The 19,555-nt window shown below is 43.5% G+C and overlaps 1 protein-coding gene across 1 annotated transcript in view; it reads left to right on the forward strand.

Moving 5' to 3' along the window:
- The first annotated feature begins 262 nt into the window (after window positions 1-262).
- Window positions 263-19,555, forward strand: part of LOC105918548 (complexin-2) — a 50,332-nt gene continuing 31,039 nt past the window's right edge. Inside the window, exon 1 of the mRNA XM_012853662.3 lies at window positions 263-418. The gene's annotated coding sequence lies outside the window, so the exon portion shown is untranslated. The remainder of the gene's footprint in view (window positions 419-19,555) is intronic.

The raw sequence follows: 19,555 nt of genomic DNA on the forward strand, positions 1-19,555 counted from the left end.
AGTGATACAGTAAAAGACAGATGATTGATGCCTTCCTTTATTTTGAGGGGCCCCTCCAGGCCATGTCGCCCTGGGTGGTGTGCATCATTAGTCCTGTGACTCCTGTCAACAACCACCCCTGTAAAATTTGCTCTTTAACCGATTCACTGAAATAAATGAACTTTTCGAAGATATTTTTTGCGCGCTGAGAGGCACATGTCTTGTTTCCACCAAAATGTTTATCTCTCTCAGAGCGAGTCGCCGTGTGGCTCTCTCTCCCGTCTTGGAGGAGCGGAGAGGAGGCTGTGAGGTAATAGCGCGCAGGAGGGGGTGTCGGTGGTGGAGAGAGAGACGGGATATAGGACGGGCATCGCACAGAGGTTTGGCTGCAGACTCGCCGGGATCCCTTTCGCCGCCTCGCCCTCTCCAGACGCATCAGGTCAGTAAAGCCAAACGCGCCGTGCGCAGGGAAAATATCCTGGGAGGGGCTGCGGGGTTGGTCGGCTTGGTGTTTTTGCTGCCTTCTTTGAGGTTGATGCTCCTCAGCTGCAGCTCATGTGGGTTTTATGGGAGGTGAAGACGCCGAGGCAGAGGCTGTGGACAGTTTCTGTCTAAATTATTATTGTTTTGCTGCCGTCGGCGTGTCACGGTGCGGAGAAGCGCTCGCAGGCTGGCGCCTGGCGGGCTGCAGGTGTCCGCCTTCCGCCGCCGCCGCAAAAAAAACGCGGGGATCTGCGTGCTCTCTGTGCCGAATCCACGGGGTTTGTGTTAGTTCTGCACAAACTGCGAATGATTATACTCCCTCCTCCGTCACCCACCTGCTCGGCGTCTTGTTCTCCCTCCGTCCAGGTGAAGGCGGATCCTGCCGCCATACTGCCTGGACGAGAGTGAGTGATGAGACAGGGAGGAGGAAGAGGAGATGAAGATTTTATTAGACAAACACACATGAAAAAAAAAGAATAAATTAGTAAATAATAATTGATGGGGAGGAGGCAGGAGGCCGGCTCGGGTCCTCCGCAGTGCCGTCACCAACAGGCAGCAGGGCAGCAGCAGCAGCTTCTCGCCGCTGCTGATGGAAGATGGAGCGCCTGAATTATTTATAGCAGCCACAGCATTGATTAGCTTTATGTAATTCGCCCCGGAGCTGAGAGGGGGCTGCCACGCCGGTAGGTGTTGTTTGGGGCACCAAGGAAATACGATTTTCAATCAATGGCTGCGCGCGCGTGCCAGCGTGCATGCGCATCTACAACAGACCGTGTTTGATGGGTGGCGTGTGGAAGTGGGTGAGAGGCAGCCAATCACAAGCAGAGAGACATGAGCCATAGTAACTCTCCCTGTAGCACATTGACAGAGCGAAAACGAACACACGCGAGTCTGACTTTAAGTTTTGATGATTTGCTTACATCTTTGTTTTTACTGAGTTCAGGAATCCAGGATTAAATCTCTGTCACAACAGTAGCTTTTACAGCGTAAACAATAGCTCTCACAATATTCCCAGGATGAGGCACTTTGTTTATGTTCAGGATCCTTGATTTAAATAATCTTTTCATAACACAAATATTAATAATATTATTTTCCTTCACCCCTTTAGTCTATTCCTCTCTTTCTTTGTCATTTTTGTCTCTTTATAACTGTCTTAGCCTGTCCGGTCTCATGCTTCAACCAGATAAGGTCTACCTTGCCTGTAATTAATTAAAGTTGGCAATGAAACGGGGCAAATATTTACACCCCCCCCCACCCCCCTTTCTTAGTGCAAAAGTAGCCAGTGACACTGCATGGCAGCCAGACCCACCGTACTGTTTGTCAAACCGTGGTGGTGTCCGTGGATGCGTCAAAACAACTAAAATAAACTGAAAAGAGCTACGACAAACAGACATATTTTGTTGTTTTTCTCCCCATGCTTAGCCTACCTTGGATTGTGGAAATGGACACATTTTCTTTCGCCCTTCATTTTTAAAGCTTCATTTTTAAGAACGCGTCCTCGTGGAATGAAAACTCATTGCTGTGTTTTAGAAAACGCAGTTCCCCCTGAGAAATATAACTTTTATGAATCCATAAACAAATCACCCTGAAGGTTATAAGAGAGCACACTAAACCTTTACTGAGAAATACTGTATATCTGAGCTGTGTATTACATACATTTCTAATATGCACCCACTGCAGTCGGCTTGAATACCTTGGCTCAACTGCTCCGGGTTTACTCTGACTCTGTAACGCTGATTGTGTTCGATGGTTGTTAAGCTGATGATTCTGCTTCCCGGGCCCGCTGTTATGTTTTGGTAACACCTTCGACAAACCGTTAAAACTCTCACGAGGCTTCTCAGCGCAGCAAAGACTGTGGCTGAAGGAGACACACCAACACGTCCTCACGTCCTGCACATACACAGCACCGACCAGTTTTTTTTTTATGTGACGTATTTTTAGAGGAAATAAAAGAACCAAATAGAGCATCACATATTTTCTTTATGTGGCACCTGGGACCCTAACTGGACAGGAACCAAAGTTTATTGCTTGTACAAAGCCATCGCTGGAGGTAATAATAAGTTTCTTTTGTCTGCTTGTGTTCTCTGTGAGTGGTTTATTTGACTGGTTGTGTAAATCAGACATTTTTTTTATTAGGTTTTCTTCAAATGAACTGCTCACTACAAGCTTGCTGGGTCATAGGGGAATGATTGATTGCCAACATATATTTATTTCTCTTCAGCCATTCTGCATAAATAAATATACAACATCTCAGCTCCACAGCGTGATACTACTACCAGCAGTTGTTTTGTTTTCTCTCTCTGTCTGTAAACCGAGGCAAGGACTAAAATGAGTGTTTCTCGATAATAGTGTTTTTTTATTTCAATTAAACAACGGTCCATATTTTATTGATCCACTCTTGTTGATTTGTCACCTCAGTGTTGGATTTTATCATTACATTAAGACCATATTTGAAAGCTGAGACCTTCTGTATTCAGTGCATAAAGTCTTAGTGTTCTGCTAAGGAAATCACAGGGCAGAATAATTGAGTTTGTATTTGCAACATTGACTTTCCTTACTCTTTGTCTCTTTTGCAACAACTGGTTAGAATCTGATTTCAATGACCGCTCAGCAAAAAGAAAATGCATCTTTATAACTAACCCCTGAAATAACACGTATCAGCAACCCAACTATTGTGTAGTCCCATATCCGAGTGTAGTCTGCAGTGTTTTGAGGAGAATATGCTTCCATTATCTGCGTCACTGTGCTGTTCTCATAATTAAACGGGGGGAAAAAAACAGCAGTGTTGAGCGGATGAATAAAGCCGCGGCATCGATGGCTTTGTTCTCCTGAGCAGTGAGAGCTTTGAGTGACAGCGGCGCACAAAGGTTCGCCCAGCGTGTTGGCTTTCGTGCTCCCATCTGATGCCACAAGCACAGACCTCCGTACATGGGCGCCGTCTCGGCTCTGATAGGCCATCCGCCCTCGTTTGACGTTGTGGTCTTTCACTGTTTGCTGAGAGGAAAGTCCTAAAACTCCCAGAGTCTACAGGTTGGGTTCACAGGCAGTAGCGTCTTAATAGATCCGAATATCATTGAGAAGTGAAACTCCCATGGATTCATTACAGACTGCTCCATTTCAATTATTCATTTCTGTTAATCAATGTGAGAAAAAACTGAATTCCGTCTCTGAAAATGAGAACATACAGCATGGATAATGTTCAACTAAAACCGTGGCGTTGGACAATATCCAACCCCTGCATGAGGAGCCATTTGAGAAATAGTTCTCTCTAAGAAACGGTGAGCAATTAATTTTTGGCAAAGGGCCACAGGAGTAATTCTTGTTGTGCGCTAGACCAATAGTTGAAGCAAGTCATTCCAAAAATACATGTGTTAATAGACTCTAAATAATAGCTGGTAATAGTCATTATTGGAACTGGTCAGAAAATGAATAATTAGGGCCTTTACTGTATGGGTTGATAAGGATTATTCAAGCCCAAGAGATTTCTCTCTGTCAAAAAGCAAAAATATAGTGAAATGTTCTGTTGTTAAATGTAAAGATGGAACCCTAATACTTTATACAGTATACTGGATAATTGGTTATTTATGTCATGATTGTGGCACTCACATTTGGTTTGATTCATCACCCTACACACCTGGATAGCTCCGCCTTTCTCTCATCACAATTCACCTTACTCACCTGTTCCTGTCACTATTTAATCTCCCTCCTAACCGGAGACGAGTGCCAGATTTTTTCGAGCCATTTGGTTAGACAAATCCAGCGTCTTCTCTTGAGTGCCTGACTGCCTGTTTCCTGACCCGATCTGTTTTCTCGTTTTTCTGAGCCTGCCTGACCCCTGCCTGTTTTGCCTAGCCAATCTGTGTACCGACCTGGAACTGGACCTCGACTTCGCCTCGGATTTCCCCTCGGACCTTCCCCGGACCTCTGACCTGGATCTGACCCTGGACTGGACATCGGAACACGATAACTGGACATCCCCTTTGAAACCTCTGCCCACGATCCCGAACGGATCCGAACATCGGCTCGCCCCTCGAGCAACCAGTGACTGTAAGAGGCTTCTCCCCCGAGCTGAACAACCCTCTCCGGCGGTTCCGCCTACCCTCGGTCGCCGGCCCTCCTTTGTTCTCTCCCGTCTCCCGCATTCTAAGAGGTCAGTGGTTATTTTCCCTTTTACACATCAGCCCCGAAGTGTTGGCAAAATAACTCACCTGCTGTTCCTCTCTCCAGACCTCCCGGCCAAGGACGCTGAGGACGGTTCCACAGCGCGCAGCTGTCTTTTTCGTTGAAAATAAACAAAACAAAGCACCCTCTGTCTGGTTGAATTCTGGGTCCTTCTGCTCCGCCGTGACAGAAAAATCTGGCCAAAGATATGGATCCCTCACCAGACAGAGAGTGGCGCGAAGGCGTGGAAAAATCCATCTCCCAGTTAGAGACCGGCGTTAGTGAGATTTTAGATCACTTGCGCAACCAGGCTTCACCCGCTCCGCCACTTCCGCAACCGCCAGTCTCTGCTCCCACGTCATGTCCGGTGACGTCATCATTACCCGAACCACGTCTCTCCCCTCCCGAATTGTTTAGTGGGAATCCCGAACATTGCCGAGCCTTCCTCACTCAGTGTGAGATACACTTTGAACTGCAACCCACTGCTTTTCCCACTGATCGCTCCAGAATAGCTTATGTTATTTCCCTATTAGCCGGCAAGGCAAAGTTGTGGGGAGCTTCAGAATGGCAGAGTAATTCCTGCATTTGCTATTCTTATCCAGCATTCTCCAGGGAACTTACCCGTGTTTTCAGCCCATTGTTGCCCTGTAGAGAGTCGTCCAGGGGGCTTTTAGCCCTGAAGCAGGGGGATAAATCCGTAGCTCAATATATTATCGATTTCCATCTTTTAGCTGCGGAGAGCCGGTGGAATGAAGATGCTATGATGGATGTGTTTATGTCTGGGCTTAATGGGAGGATCAAGGACGAGCTCTCCACTCGTGATTATCCCCATTCCCTGAAGGAGCTAGAAGAACTGGCTACTAGGATCGATCTCCGCTTAATGGAACGACGTAGAGAGCGGCGCGTTGAAGGTCCATCAGTATCCAGATTGTTTTCATCTGTGCCCGTGACTAATCCTCCTCCTGCCAGCAGGTCTGAACCTGAACCTATGCAGCTGGGGAGAACCAGCATCTCAAAGGAGGAGCGTCAACGCAGGCATCAGCTGAACCTTTGTCTGTATTGTGGGGGACAGGGTCACCGAGTGAGAGACTGTCGGGTAAAAGATCAGGCTCGGTAGAACGGGGGAGGTACCTACTGAGCCATACAAGATTATTTGCCTCCTCAAAACTCATGCTTCCAGCAGTTCTTACAACTTCAGCCAAGTCTCATAACCTCTCTGTTTTTGTCGACTCCGGAGCTGATACTGAATTTATGGACGAGGGACTCGCCAGGAGGTTGAACATTAAGCTTCTCTCAGGATCTTCCCCTCATACGGTGCTTGCACTGGATGGACATCAACTGAATCGTTCTCATCTCGTCACGGAACCCGTCGAACTTCTCGTTGGAGGTAATCACAGAGAAACACTCACTTTTCTGATTATCGATTCTCCACAGGTACCCATCATTTTAGGTGTTACGTGGCTTAAGAAACATAATCCCCAAATCGATTGGCAGAGGGTCGAAGTGCTAGGGTGGGCATCCTCCTGTTCTGGGTCTTGTTTACTCTCCGCTCAATCCCTTCAGCCCCCTGAGAATGACATTGAGGAGGTGTATCCTGACCTAGCTAAGGTTCCGTCCTGTTATCATGATCTAAAGGAGGTCTTTAACAAGTCCAAAGCCACGGCCCTACCTCCTCACCGTCCTTTCGATTGTAGTATTGACTTATTACCAGGGGCTACTCCTCCCAGAGGTCGACTTTACTCGTTGTCCTTGCCAGAGTCACAGGCAATGCAGAAGTACATAAGCGAATCACTTAAGGCAGGAATTATTCGCCCTTCATCATCCCCAGCAGGCGCGGGTTTTTTCTTTGTAAGTAAGAAGGACGGTTCCCTCAGACCCTGCATAGATTATAGGGGACTTAATGGGATTTCAGTCAAGAATCGTTATCCTATCCCTCTCATCAATACAGCCTTTGAGCAGATACAGGGGGCTAGAGTTTTTACCAAGCTGGATCTGCGAAATGCGTACCACTTGGTCCGTATAAAGGAGGGGGATGAATGGAAGACGGCGTTCAATACCCCTACTGGCCACTACGAGTACTTAGTGATGCCCTTTGGGTTAACTAACGCTCCTGCTGTCTTCCAGAACCTAGTTAATGATGTTCTCAGGGACATGATTGGTCAGTTTGTTTTTGTCTATTTGGACGACATTTTTATCTACTCAAAGGATCTAACAACCCATAAACAACACGTCCGTTCAGTTCTCCTCCGACTGCTCCAGAATCAGTTGTTTGTAAAAGCTGAGAAGTGCGAGTTTCATGTCTCCACCGTGTCCTTTCTGGGGTTTATTGTTTCCCCAGACCAGATTTCTATGGACCCAGCCAAGATTCAGGCAGTAACTGAGTGGCCAACCCCTACCGATAGAAAACAGCTTCAGAGGTTCTTAGGCTTCGCTAACTTTTACAGAAGGTTCATTCGGAGTTATAGTCAAATTGCTGCTCCCCTCCATACACTAACCTCATCTAAGGTGAAGTTTTTGTGGAACGACCAAGCGGACAAGGCTTTTGAGAGACTCAAGAACCTTTTCACATCGGCGCCAGTACTAATAGCCCCTGATCCTGAAAGACAATTTATTGTGGAGGTTGATGCATCAAGTAATGGTGTGGGGGCCATTTTGAGTCAGGAGGCTAGTGATGGTCGGATTCATCCTTGTGCCTATTTTTCCAAAAAACTATCCGAGGCAGAACGAAATTACGATGTGGGGAACCGAGAACTTCTAGCTGTGAAACTCGCCTTGGAGGAGTGGAGACACTGGTTGGAGGGGTCAAAGCTCCCTTTTTTAGTGTGGACAGACCATAAGAACCTCGAGTACCTGAGAACAGCTAAAAGGTTAAATTCCCGACAGGCCCGGTGGGCCTTATTCTTTGGGCGATTCAATTTCTCTCTATCTTTCAGGCCTGGGACAAAGAACGTCAAGCCTGACGCCCTTTCCAGGATGTACGAGGTGGGTGAGGAGAGTTCCGGTGGTACAGAGAAGTTTATCCTCCCGGAGTCAGTGAGATGCTCCGTCACCATGCTAGGCCTGGAGAGGGAGGTTAGGGACGCCCTCGTCAATGAATCCATCCCTGAGACCTGCCCTAGGGACCGTCTGTATGTTCCGGACGCCCTGGTTGAGAGGGTTCTTAAATTTTGTCACTGTTCCCGTCTGTTCTGCCATCCGGGAGTGACTAAGACCCTCAAGGCTATTCAGTCTCAGTTCTGGTGGCCCTCCTTGTCAGCGGATGTCAAGGAGTTTATTGCGGCCTGCACACAGTGCAACCAGGCCAAGGCTTCCCGCCGTCCTCCCTCCGGCTTACTCCGGCCTCTCCCTCTGCCTTCTCGGCCCTGGTCAAACATCTCTATGGACTTTATTACTGGTTTGCCTGTCTCAGAAGGTAACTCTGTTATTCTCACAGTAGTGGACAGGTTTTCTAAAATGGTCCACCTGGTTCCATTGCCTAAGCTCCCCTCCGCCAAGGAGATGGGCAACATTCTTACCAGAGAAGTGTTTCGACTGCATGGGTTACCGACTGATATAGTTTCTGACAGGGGTCCCCAGTTCGTAGCCCAGTATTGGCGGGAGTTCTGTTCAATGTTGGGCATCTCTGTCAGCCTTTCTTCTGGCTTCCACCCTCAGACAGATGGCCAGACCGAGAGGGTCAATCAAGAGGTCGAGGCGAAGCTTCGCATCTTGTGTAATTCTGACCCCACCAAGTGGGCACAGAATCTACCCTGGGTCGAACATGCAATCAATTCCACACCATCTAGCACCACTGGTCTCTCTCCTTTTTATGTTGTTTATGGTTTTCAGCCACCAGTGTTTACCATTCAGGAGAGGGAGTCTAGAGTGCCATCTGCCCGTTTGTCTGCCCTGAGGTGCCAACGTGCTTGGAGGAGGGCGAGAAGGACCATGGGTCACATGTCACAGGTTCAGACACAGGCCGCCAACCGTCATCGGACCCCAGCACCCCAGTATAAGGTGGGGCAGAGGGTTTGGTTGTCCACCAGAGACCTTCCCTTAAGGGTGGAGTGCAAGAAGCTGGCACCACGGTTCATTGGTCCATTCCCGGTCTCTAAGGTGGTTAATCCAGTAGCTGTCCGTCTTCAACTACCACGCACTATGAAGATTCATCCCACTTTTCACGTGTCCCGGGTCAAACCTGTTAAGACGTCAAGATTCGTGCCCTCCTCCAGACCCCCTCCACCCCCCCGACTGATCGACGGTGATCCCGTCTACACGGTAAGGCGCATCATCAAATCTAGAAGGAGGGGCAGAGGCGTCCAGTATCTCGTCGATTGGGAGGGTTACGGGCCAGAAGAACGGTCATGGATCCCATCCAGATTCATTATTGACAAGAGGCTTATCAGTGACTTCCACAAGGCCCATCCCAACCAGCCCAAGAGGGCGTCTGGAATCCGCCCTTGAGGGGGGGGCTCTGTCATGATTGTGGCACTCACATTTGGTTTGATTCATCACCCTACACACCTGGATAGCTCCGCCTTTCTCTCATCACAATTCACCTTACTCACCTGTTCCTGTCACTATTTAATCTCCCTCCTAACCGGAGACGAGTGCCAGATTTTTTCGAGCCATTTGGTTAGACAAATCCAGCGTCTTCTCTTGAGTGCCTGACTGCCTGTTTCCTGACCCGATCTGTTTTCTCGTTTTTCTGAGCCTGCCTGACCCCTGCCTGTTTTGCCTAGCCAATCTGTGTACCGACCTGGAACTGGACCTCGACTTCGCCTCGGATTTCCCCTCGGACCTTCCCCGGACCTCTGACCTGGATCTGACCCTGGACTGGACATCGGAACACGATAACTGGACATCCCCTTTGAAACCTCTGCCCACGATCCCGAACGGATCCGAACATCGGCTCGCCCCTCGAGCAACCAGTGACTGTAAGAGGCTTCTCCCCCGAGCTGAACAACCCTCTCCGGCGGTTCCGCCTACCCTCGGTCGCCGGCCCTCCTTTGTTCTCTCCCGTCTCCCGCATTCTAAGAGGTCAGTGGTTATTTTCCCTTTTACACATCAGCCCCGAAGTGTTGGCAAAATAACTCACCTGCTGTTCCTCTCTCCAGACCTCCCGGCCAAGGACGCTGAGGACGGTTCCACAGCGCGCAGCTGTCTTTTTCGTTGAAAATAAACAAAACAAAGCACCCTCTGTCTGGTTGAATTCTGGGTCCTTCTGCTCCGCCGTGACAATTTAACTGGTTGAAATGGCACGACCAAACGTATTTAACAGTATTATTAATAATGTTAATTATTACAATTCGCCACTCGCAAGACCTCAAGTCACCAGAGGGTAATTATTGCCATCTGCATCCGATTCGGTAAATATCAGATCATTTCATTTAACCTTAGTCATAGCATGTGTGTTTTTGAAGTTTTTGCCCTCTGTTATTCCTCATCTACCGTCTCTTTTCTCTCCTCGCGGTCTCAGCTCTCTCACATGCCACGCGGCGCTCTGCCAGTCGCAATGCTGGAAGCCTCCCTTCCATTTCAAACTCTCTTCAGATCGTATGCGTTTTTGAAAATGTATCACTTAGAGGGTTAAATATTATAGAAATATGTGTTACCATCAACAAAAATGCTAAAATCACTTGGAGGGTTAAATATTATAGAAATATTTGTTACCATAAACAAAAATGCTAAAATCTGTCCAAATAAATACATATAAATAGCCAGTTTAGATTTAAGTTTTGATTTACATGGTAATTTTGATTTACATAGTAGTCTGTCACAAGATTCAACTTATATAATGAGTTTGACAACATGTGGCCTGATTCCAAATGTTAATGTGTTTTATTTTATTAAATAGTGGAAATAATTAAAAACGTGTGCCGTGCCTTTAGTTTTAAGAAGCTCCTTACTTACAGTTATTTGTGCTTTATAGGCACAGCTCTGCTCCTCAGATGGCACTGCTGTGTTTGTGTGCGTTTGTTGGTATAATGGTGATGGGGGTATAAATGCATCCATTTGTCCTAGATGAATGGCACTTGATTTTTTTTTTGTTTGTTTTGTTTGTTGTAGGTGAACCTCTACTGTTGCCTCGCATGGCAGCTCTGCACATTATTTTAAAAACTTTACAGCTTTAGATGTGGATAGATGTGTTTCAGAGGGCAGTGCTGCCGGTGCGTGTTTTGGTGTGAAAGCCTTAATACAAGGTTCTCCTGTGAGGCTGGTGCTGGGTCGATGCATGTCGTTTTTGGTGGTCTAAAGTGGTCTTGAAAGCCTGCAGTTATAAATCATTGGATATCAGTACACAGACATGGGTGCTGATAAATGTAAACTGACAAAGAAACAACAGCAGTTACCTTGAAAATCAAATTATTTTAAATTATAAACAGCAGATTCTGATTGGTATAAAAATTTATATTATTTTTATTATTATTATTATTGATAACCATGATCCAGTTTGGATTGGACCTGGACATGAAAAGGTCTGTTTCGAACACAAGACAAGGAATATCTTTTTCCCAGAACTTATTTTCTCAGAACTTTATGGCTGAAGGATTTTACCTGTTTTCCATTTTATTAGTCTTCATGAGGAAGGCACAATAATTCTGAACCTGCAAAGTGCCTCTTTTAAGTTCCTTTTTTTATGGAGCCTGGTTCTGCTGGATGTTTTTCCTCCTTGTTAAAGGGGCGTTTTCCTCTCCACTGTCACTTCATGCTTGCTCAGTATGAGGGATTGCTGCAAAGCTATCGACAATGCAGACCACTGTCCACGGTGGCTCTACGCTCTTTCAGGAGGCATCAATGCTGCTTGTCAAGATTCAATGCTACCTGCTGGGTTTCCTTAGATCGGAAATTTTTTGACCAATCTGTCTGGATGATGTGATTGAATGTGATTTTGTAAAGTGCCTTGAGATGACATGTGTTGTGAAATGATGCTATATAAATAAAACTGAATTTAATTGAATTGACATCTATAATGAGACTAAAAACTATAACAAATACTCCAGGATACCTCAAGCTTTCTGGAAGGTATATCTGTCACTCGGCACATCTTTGTTCTGCTGTTTGTCTCAGCGTCCACCTGTCGGTCTCCTCCCACCTGCTCAGGTTCCCTCAACAGCTCATAAAACGTCGCGACTCTGAATCGATGAGTCATTCTGAAAAACTGAGTCACTGACGCTCCTCTGGCTTATTATGAGTCTCGCACCTGTGTTAGATTTCATTTTTGTTTTCCCATTAGATGACTCACTGTAAAATATTTGACATTTATTGCTTCTTAATGACCACTCAGACAGTTAATGGGCTTTTGGCGGGTCGCGGCTCGGTATTACGCGACATGATTTTGACCTCTTCAATTTCCCGCTGAAATGAGTGAACTCCCCCATAATTCTTCTCACACACTAGTCTGCATGTCCTGTGAGAAACGACAGCTCTGCATCTCTTATAGCTTTGAATTCCATGTCTGAACAAAACATTTGTGCTTTCTTTTATCATTAATATTTAAATACCCTTTGAGGATGTATAGGCTGAAATGCAGCAGCAGTGTAAACATCACCAGTTCTCTTTGATGTGTGATTGCATCAGTTAATTTTCTCCTGTTGAACTCAGCAGCCTGCGAGCTGTCTTACTCTCTCCACCTGTCTCTCTGTCGCTGATGCAAAGAGCCTCTGTTGCCCCGGTAATAACCCTTTGGCACCTGTTGCTGTGGATTGCCCAGTTGGCGTCACTCAGACGGCGATGGTGTGGTTGACTTTGGGAGGCAGAGCAGCCTGTGAGGCAGAGACGGATAGAGGAGACTGTTTTTACTGCTCTGCTGTTTTTTTTATTTCCTGTCTGGAAGTTCTTCTTCAAGGAGAAAAATCTGCTCCTTTTTTTTGTTTTATTACACAAACACAGACAAAAAGGAGTCCAGGTTTCCCTGAGAAGATCACCCTAAGGGGTAATATTCTCAAATATGTGTTTGTTAATGGATACAATTAGTCTTCAGATGGTACACTTACAAAATCAGACAATTATATTTTTACCGACTGCTGCAATAATAAGTTTTAACAAAAATTATTCAAAAGCATTCAACTGCTGAAGCTGGTCCAACTTGTTTTAAGTTTAAGTATGTTCTTGTTGTTTGATCTTGTTTTTACCCTAATTTCTGTTTTTTACATTTCCGTAAATAAGTGGCCAGACTTTCTTGTAATATTTTAATGTAGTCCTGAGCAATAGTTCTCCAGGATTTCTGTTTGTCTTCCTTTGGACATTGTATTTTACAACAAATGTAGAGCAAATACGTCTTAACAGTTTGGTCAAAACCAAATGTTTCTTTAATTTTACTTATTCAGAAAATAAAAAAATAAGAACCCTGCTTAAACAGACATAAAATTTACACCTGTTAGTGAAGATGCTCTAAGTTAGCAGCATGCTCTTTTCATTGAGGTTATAATTACCTACAGTTAAATGAAAATAAAAATTTTAAACATTCAACAAAAATTTTGACAAAACAGTGCCTTCTACAGGCTGTATCCCCCAAAAAAGCTTGATTGGGTTAAAAACTGGAGAGCGTGAACTGGGAAAATAGTTAATAAATACAATGTTGTCACTCATACCTGTTTGAACAATAAGAGGCTCCTAATAAACACCTGATGGAATATTCAACAGTCTTTTTCAAAGAGATTAAAGTACATAAATCCTAATTTTTACAAGTTATTTCTTTCAATAATGTTTGGCCTTGTGGCTAACAGTCTGAAATTGTGATTGGAAAAAAAAACTTGAAAGGAAAAAGTTGGTGAGAATGTTTTTAATTGATTTTAATATGATTTTAATTTATCCAAATTGTGTATTTTATTGTAGGGGTGATGCTGAAAACTAGTCCATGCATTTGTTACTTCAAGGCTGGACTATTGTAATTATTTAGTGTAAGGAAGTCCACAAAATGCAGTTCAACGCATTCAGCTGATCCAAAATGCTGCAGCAAGAGTTCTGATGAAAATTACAATGAAAGATCATATTTCTCCTATTTTAGCTTCCCTTCATTGTCTTCCTGTTAAATCAAAATATACATAAAAATTCTTATTTTTATGTATAAAGTCCTTAATAATCAAGCTTCATCATATGTCAGAGATCTGATTACCCCGTATCTTCCTAACAGAGCATTTCGCTCTAATAGGAAAATACCGGGTTACCCTGAGCTATCTCTCTAGTTATTCTGCTGTAGTCTTAGGCTGCTGGAGTACACCAGGGTCTATTTTTCTCACTCTGCTGAGTTCTACTACTGTTCTCCGATTCACATTATTTGTTGTTATTTCATCTGTTACCTTTTTGTTCTCTGTCATTTTTATTTCTTCATAGTAGGTACACCTGGTCTGGCGTTCTGTTAGCTGTGACATCATCCAGGGGGGCAGATCATCCGCTGTTACCATAAAACATAAAGATTTCTGGATCAATGTGTGCTTCTGTGCTTTTTGTGTCTCTGCTCTGTCTTCTCTAACCCCCAGTCAGTCGAGGCAGATGACCGTTCACACCAAGCCTGGTTCTGCTGGAGGTTTTCCTCCCTATTAAAGGGGAGTTTTCCTCTCCACTGTCCCTTCATGCATACTCAGTATGAGGGATTGCTGAAAAGCCATTAACAATGCAGATGACTCTCCACTGTGGCTCTACGCTCTTTTAGGAGGAGTGAGTGCTGCTTCTCAAGACTTGATGCAATCTGCTGGGTTTCCTTACATAGGACATTTTTGACTGATCTGTCTGTATTAAGTCTGTATGGTTAAGTCTGTATGGTTTGATTGAAATTGACTTTTAAAATGGCCATGAGATGACATGTGTTGTGAATTGATGCTATATAAATAAAACTGAATTGAATTGAAAATGTAATTATTTTAATATTTTCTAGTTCCAGTTCTAGTGTTTACCTCTAGTGCACTTCCTCTTTTGTCGTGCTTTATCCAAATCTGCAATAATTACACCTAGTCTATGTCGTTATGTGGCTTCTGTTTACATATTAGTGACCCTGTTATTTATTACACTGGCGATCTGCTTTTAGATCTTAGTCATTTATCTGCCTTCTTCTCCTATTCCTGGCATCAATGTTTTTGTCATTACAACATACTTGTGGGAGATCTAAACGAGCAGTTTATGTTGTCAGGAGTTTTTTTTGCAGTAATTTTCCATGAGATTCATGTCCACAGGTGTTCTCTGACAAAGCTCCACCTCCACATCTCAACTAGAGCTCAGTGGGCTGTGTCACCCTTCAAGAAACACACAGATTTATTGTTCAGTCAGGCATATAATGAATCTCTTCATCCTGAATCCCCTGCTAATTACCTGCACAGCAGGCTTCAAACCATCCTTAAAGAAGTTGAGGTTGGTTCACATGGAAGCTGCTTTGAAGAAAAGCCTTTTTATGTTCCACATAAAGTGATGGGGTTAGGGGACATCCTTTGAGTCGCCTGTTCAACACGTCGCTGTCACTGCATTTATCACGGAGCTCCTCACGCTGCCGGCCAGTGACAGGAAATGAGACAGGTCTTTGGCCCTCCTGTAGTGTTCAACATGTTTAGCAGTGTAGCAGCAGCATCTCACTGACCTGGAAGAAAAAGGGGGGTCACAAAATAGAATCAAGCCAAAGCTAAATGCAGCCAGAACGATCAAACACACTTAGTGACTGTTAGAAAGGGGGATTAAGAAATGTGTTCAAAACATCCACATTGCTTTTGGACACAGATTATCATGAAAGGTTTACATTAGTGTCAGCCCTAACTAAAGAGATGTCAGGTTTTCTTGAAGGTCCTTTCAGGGCCTGGCCCTAACCTTGATATTGGTCCTATATACTGGGTCTATGTCAATGTGTAAAAGCTTCAAATTACTCTTTATTGTAAATACTAGGCATGTGTAAGAAAACGTCCTTATATCAAAAGTTGGACCTATTTTAAAATAATTCCTAATCAGATCCACTACATTTTCCCAGATTTCTTAATGGTTTCATAATCTTGTCTTCTCTGACATGGGCTAACTAAATCATTCAGCCAAGTATAGGCCCATATAAAACACATTTTTATAGGGATGTGCCAAAAACCCTGCTGGTGACTGAAATCAGGTGGTTTTCAAATTTAAATGAGCATTAATCCAACCTCATATAGTAGTAGTAACTTCAAAATCATATGCCGATTGTAAACTCAAAATTCCTATCTCTTTTTTCCCATGAATCAACATATACATAGACAGCTGTGGCTCAATGGGATGAGCATCCTGCCACATGTCGATGTGCCCCAAGGCACTTTGCCCCAAGTTGCCTACCGATCTGCATATCAGTATATGAATATATATGTGCGCGTGTGATTGGGTGAATCTATAATACTGAGGTAGGACCTCTTGGACGTCATTACTTCTTTATAGACAAGTCTCAAGTCCAGGGATATGCATTTCAAGCCATTGAAGGAGCAACATGGGAAATTCCAGTATTCTAGATAGAAAGAAATAAAAAAAAATTTGTGAAGAACTAAAGGTTTCTTTTTAGATGGACTATGGTATTATGTCTCACACAATCTCTCTGTGTTGTTCTCCAGTCTCTTGTTAACAAAGCCGGGCCCACGTGCGGCCATGTAGGTGCATGTGAACAGCTGCCACTCAGGGCTTAGCCTCATAAAATGTCACCACCACATTCACTTGAAGAAAATCAGGACCCATTACTACCACAAAAAACAACGCTTTGGCAAAGAACTTCTCAGATAAGGAAAGACAAAACGAGGATTAACATTGACCTTGCATTTCCAAGGTGGAGAGCATTTTGAGAGCAGAAGCAGCTCCAGTTTAACTCAGAGCTAGCTTTTCTCCTTCAGAGAGGTAAGTAACAGCTTGAAGTCAAATATTTGTTTTTGTTGCTGTTACAGTCTTGTTAGATTTGAGTGGGTATGTTGATTCAATTCCATGTAATGCTACCACTGTGGCATGTGGGTTAATTGTTGGAATTACTGTTGTGAGGCTCTTTTTCTGAAGTAGCACTATTCTCCTAGACTTTAGAGGGCAGCGTTGTGCTCCTACGCCAAGTGTACTCACCCCACTACACGTACAAGTAGAAAACGCAGTGTTTTCCAACATTTTAAAGCCTCTTCCTTTCTTCCAAGAGTGACAGAAATTTCTGTGCCGGAATTGTTAACATTTTGTTGATCGTGGTGATCCTGGTGGGCCGAATAATAAAGATTACTATATTTCCGAACCTCCATCAAAAGCAGTGCTTGCTCGTCCGCAATGTTTTTCTACACAGCACTGTCCGCGTAGTTAGGGATTTTCCTAGGTGCATGGAGTAAAACTTTTGGAGGCACAGAGGGGCATGTAGCCAAAATGATACAATTTGGCCATGTGGACCTCATGGATGCGTCAAGCTTTGACCAGCCTTTAAAGTATGTGGTATGACTAGTGAAGCGCTTTTTAAATTCAGTCCATTTACCATTCACTAGGTTGCAGTAACATTTGACAATATGAATGCTGTTACTATAAGAAGAAGAATTAATGTTAGCTTTTTTAAGATTAAGATTTAAGTGTTTGAAAATAAATCAACATAAGCACATAGATGTAAGAGGCTGTTTTAAAGGGAAATTGTATTTGTTTTTACAGCAAATCAACACAGCCTGCAACAACGGGGGGAAAGAGCCAGACTTTTACTGCACAATCAGAAGGCTAAGCGGAGTACAAACTTGGTTCTCTTTTATAATTTTGAACATTCAGACTCTGTAATTGAAATTGCTGGATATATCAATTCATTCTTTTGAAAATCTCACAGCTGTCATCTTTTGTTTAGTTTTGAAAGAAAATTAGTAATTGGCTATAATCAGTACTGGCAGGTCAAATCTTTACAAAAATTGAAAATCACTCAGAAGAATGTTGTTTATTTTTGTTTTTCATATCCTGTGGGGTAATGCCTGCTTCAGTGATACATTCATACAATGATGAATTTTACAAACATAGAAGAACTAGAAATGTTGCTGTGGATTGACTATTACTTGACTATCAGGATCAGGGGTCTATTGTCCTGTATATTTAATAATAATAATTGAACTTGTATTGCTCTCACAATGGAGAAATTCACTTCTGCATTTAACCCACCCCTTCGGGGAGCAGTGGGCTGCCACTGTGCGGCACCCGGGGAGCAGTCTGGGGTTAAGGGTTTTGCTCAGGGACCCAGAGTGGCAGTCTGTGGGAGTTGAACACAGAACCTCCGGGACCCACTTCTAAGAATTAAGGGTATTTTTTGGTGAGCTCTGAAATGTTCTGATGCTACTGTGTTTAGGAGCTTTTTGTTAAGTTAATGTGGGATGAAATTTAGATGAATCCTGTCATCAGTGGTTGTATTGTTATTAAGAAATAAACTGCTTCAAAAGCTTTCTTTCAATGCCACAGTTTAAAAACTCAAAGTAACGTTTTGTTGAAGAAGCATACCTGGATTTTTGTCCTCCCAAACAAGGAGAGAATAATTATCAGGCATGTGCACACACATGTATGGGGGCAGGTGCTCAAGCCTAATAAGTTCACCCATGGCCAGATTTATTCCTAAAATAAAACAAATACAAAACATGGGATACATTTATGCTTTCTCAGCGTCTTTTCTTGCCACTATGCTACAAAATTTGTAAATGAAATAAATCAATGTTGTACTGTGCATGATAATGAAGAGTGAGTCACTGAATCTTCTGTAAAGTTCAGAATACAGTTTACATTTTTACTGTTTTCTGACAGACGTGATCATTACACTAATAATATACCATTACCCTTATTAATATACCTCACCAATGTACCTCAACTTAAGACTTACTTTGGGTAGGTTATTGTTAGCAGCAATGGCCCCAGTGTATTGCTAATAAAATCAAATAGTTATTTTTGAGCACCACCAGGGGTCTATCTGTACACGTGCTTTATAATGCAACATATTAAATTTAAATGTCACATCTTGTATGAGCCGATGTGGCAAGTGAATTTCTCCATTGTGAGATCAATAAAGCCTATCTTATCTTATCTTATCTTATCTTAAATAAACTGAACATGAACTTCTTGTACTTACAAAGTTGTCCTTCTCAGTAAACAACAACACAGTAATTATCGATAAAAAAAGATTGATGCAAATGTAAACATAAAAGTTGGATTCCAGATATAAATTTGTTTATTTAACCACAGCAAGAGCATCAAATAAATCAACAATCCCAATTACCTCTAGAGAAAGCCAGAGACATGCCAAATAATTAGTAATACATTATCAAAATTAAACCTTAAAGATCATCTCTCTGGTGTTAAGAGATTTGCGTTTGGATTGTTTTTGCCAGATCAAATATTCATGAAATAATTAAACTAATCCCAGGTGGCATAAATGCAGAATCCAGTATATTTTCCACTTAGCTCGTTTGTCTGTTCAGCTCTCCATCTCCCAACAGCATTCATCACTGTACTTGAGCAGTTGGCAGGCGTAACAAACTCGCCGCCCACACAGCCTCACCGCCCACCCTCCCAGCATGCCGCTGGCCACTTACCACAGCCCTCTTAACCCTGATGGAGTGAAGAGGAGGGGCTGCAAAGTGAGCACTTATCGACAGAAAAGAACCAAAAAAAAAAAAAAAAAACTAAGGCGAGAAACAAGCATCGCTAATATTCTGCAGAAATCTGTCATAATGTCCCACTGAATGTTTCTTATACTTTGACTCAGAGCGCCTTTGAAAAATGACACCTGTCACCTAAATCCTGTTGGAGGTTCCATGTTTCACTGTGATCACAACATCTTTCTTTAATTAATCTCAGTTTGTTTACTGCACCTGCTGTGTTTGACCCAAATCTGTCCTGCATGTTGGGGCAGACAGTCTAACTGCATATAAAATGCTGAGTGTCCATGCATTATGCAGGTTTGTCTCTCTTAGGACGTCTGTCCCACAAAAACACCACAAGCATATCTCTTTGCTGTAACATTTACCGATTCACTTTCCTCTTC

The sequence above is a fragment of the Fundulus heteroclitus genome, unplaced genomic scaffold, assembly GCF_011125445.2.
Source record: "Fundulus heteroclitus isolate FHET01 unplaced genomic scaffold, MU-UCD_Fhet_4.1 scaffold_51, whole genome shotgun sequence".
Taxonomy (NCBI): Eukaryota; Metazoa; Chordata; class Actinopteri; order Cyprinodontiformes; family Fundulidae; genus Fundulus; species Fundulus heteroclitus.